The sequence below is a fragment of the Pinus tabuliformis genome, chromosome 5_1 (assembly GCF_031772625.1).
Source record: "Pinus tabuliformis cultivar Carrire ecotype Pingquan chromosome 5_1, CPIR1, whole genome shotgun sequence".
Taxonomy (NCBI): Eukaryota; Viridiplantae; Streptophyta; class Pinopsida; order Pinales; family Pinaceae; genus Pinus; species Pinus tabuliformis.
Window position 1 is genome coordinate 972,180,082 of NC_142305.1, and position 3,255 is coordinate 972,183,336.

The window sequence follows — 3,255 nt, forward strand, 5'->3', positions numbered from 1 at the left end:
TATACAATTCCATGGTCTGTGAACCATGGGTAGATCTTCTACAACCGACATTACATTAACAAAATAAGGGCAGACAACCCTATGACTCTTTAACAAACTACGCGCTCCGCACCCACAAAATGTGGAGTCTTTACATTGGAATTATCAAATTAACCAAAATGTGGGCTCTAAGCCCCAAAACTTCCCTTGGGGGATCCCGTGCCAACACTAAATCTTTCCACGAGGACGTTTTGATCGATAACTCCAAGTTCGGTTGCTGATCAACTGAGGATGGATATCGGTGGCACACAATAAGGGAGGTTTGCAAAGGATGGTCTACGACCAGTGAAGTACATGTTCCTAACTCTTAGCCGATTTTGTAATGTTTGGTTGTTAGTCTGTTTGGCCAAAAGGCCTGAATAAGAAAATAATTGTAATTAGTGGAAGATGGCTAAGGCCGAAAGGACGTATAAAATATAGATTGTAGGTAGAACTAGTTAGTGATCCTTACACTGTAATTTCATTTTTCTTTGTAATCTAGTATCACCCTTAGCTCTAGGGCTGGACTCACATTACTATGTACATTTGCTGATCAAGTAATACAAGGAATCCGTCATGTTATTCATGCACTGTGTTAAATTTAAATTTGATGCGTACTTGATTGCCGAATCTATTTGCTTCTTAAAAGGGAAAAGAGCTGGTTGGCTAGGCCCCAACCAACCCATCTTGTTTACCCTTGTGCTTTCGCTATTAAGAAAGATTGTGTGGATATTTCCCTTTGTAGTTGCGTGGTGTGAACAACTTTATCTTTATTTATGAAGTTTTGATTTAAATCTATTTTGGAATTAAGTGTGAAATGGATACGTGGTTTGGGAGTCAATTGAGTTATTTAATTTTTGTAATTCCTTTCTCGCATTTCTTTACTCACAGTTCTTATCTCGATTTGCTTCCGCATGGATCGTGCAGGAAGCCCTTTTCCTGTACTAGTGCATGTGATTTCCTGCACTTTGGTTCAGTCATTTATTTTACAACAAACATTACATTTCTTTCCTTGATTATCATTTCAGTTATTCTTGCAAGAAAATGGGTTGCTAATTCCAGTAATTGTCTTCAGTGTTAAAAGTATATTTCTAAAGGATATGAGGAAAATTGCATGAATTTAACATAGACACACATTTCATGCTTTATGACCAAGGAACAAAAACACTTTAAGTGGATTGCCGAAGTTAGATGATACATGTAAGATCACTTAAACTACTTCTTTAATTACCTCGAGTTGCTTTCATTTCATGAATTTTACTTCCTTTGCAAGATTTAATTAATTAAAGCATTTCTTTTCCATAGATAATTTATCTCAGAATTTCATTTGCAATTGCAATTCCTTTTCAGAACGTCTTTCAATCTTTTCAAAAGTAAATTAGAAACTTGGTGAAGGAAACTCTGCCTCAGTGCAAGAGTTGGTCTCTTGTCATAGAAACAGAGTGCTCTAAGCCCTGAGGCTTAGAGCACCTCCACAAAGACATAAATCTTTAGTAAGGGAGGTAAAAATACTTTTACATATAGGCATTGTACTTGCACTGGCTTAGAGCACCTCCACAAAGACATAAATCTTCAGTAAGGGAGGTAAAAATACTTTTACACAGAGGCATTTTACGTGCACTAGTGCAAGCATATTGCAATAGTATAAGAACATGTTGTTTGTGTAGAAGGAAGATCAAGAGGAAAACTGATATCTACAAGGGCCCACTTGTCATATTGTTAGCCATCTATATGAAGATAAACATATCATTTCCTTCCAGCATTTAAGATTGCTTCGGTTGTGTGAAAGCTCCTTTACTTGATTTACTTGCAAATTGTTCTTTTATATTCCAACATTAGAGTTGATTTGGTGTCAATTGCCTTTAAAGATTGTTTTCTGTCTGATTCTGCAAACGTTTCCTTTAAGAAGCAGGATTAAGAATAGGAAAAGTTCATACCACTTCTGGCATTACCTATGCTTTGTCTCTAAGTTTACGAAAGCCCCGGGTTAACAATTAAGTGTTGAGGAGTTTTCTTAAGTGAAATACCTGCACCCAACAACATTGAGTAGTAAGGTTGAAAAAGTGTAGAGTCGCGATGTTGGATAACTCTAGCACATGAGATTGGTTAATCTACACCATGGTTGCTTAAAAATCATGCAGAAAATTATGACCAGTCTCCCTAAAGGCTCCCTTGACCAGCAAGATGTATGCAAGGGTTGCACATTGGGGAAATAAGTTAAATCCATATTCCACAACTGAGATAGCAAAGCAAATACAATCTTGGAGTGAGTCCACTATGATGTTTGTGGACCCTTTTCTACAACCTCCATATAAATACATAAGAAATATGTTGTTTTTATTAATGATTTCTCTAGAAAATGTTTGATCTTCTTCGTGCGAAAGAAGGATGAAGTTTTCTCAAAAAAGAATTGGTTGAGAAGGATATTGGGAAGAAGGTGAGGGCTTGTGATGCAGGAAAGTGTTCCCTCTATAGACAAAGGCAACCCCTCTAGCCCTAGAGTGGGTCTAGTCACAAACAAGGACAAATCAACAACAATTTTCCTTAAATAGTTCAAGTTGGAGGCCTACCTCAATCGGTGGTCGATGGAGTTCCATTGTGCTGCTCCAGCTTCCGCTTCCTAATGAGTGATTAACCTGAAACAAAGCAAAGGAAATACAACAAAGCACGTAACCAGATACAACAAATGATCTATTTACTCATAAAGCCAAGAAGTCATGAGATATCTAGCACACTGCATACGAGACATAGGAAAACATCATTGATTGCATTAATTATGAAAGAGAGTAAGCTTAAAACCAAGGTCTTGACGTCGAAAGCCTTCTCAAAAGGGTCCAGCCAGCATGTTCCTCAAGCATTCACTCTTGAAAGTGGATCTCCCAATACACAAGTCTCTCTCACTCACAAGTTTTACACAAGATCAAAGGCACTTCACAACCTTCCTCAAGCTCTCAGCAAACCATCACACTCACACCAGCTATCTAACAAGCTCACAATACTATTAGCAACACTCCAAAGACTAAGAATTCCATACTATCCAAGAACCAGTAGCCCATAGCAATGGTGAGAGCTTAAATAGGAGGAGTCTCCATGAATGGTGGGAGGATGAGCTTATCTCCAAGGAAGGTAGCAAAAATGATGGAACAACCATGCCAGAGAAAGGAGGGCAACATAAACAAGGCCAACAACCAAGTCTAGAGTCATCTGGAAGGCCGAATGTTGGAACAAATTCACCCA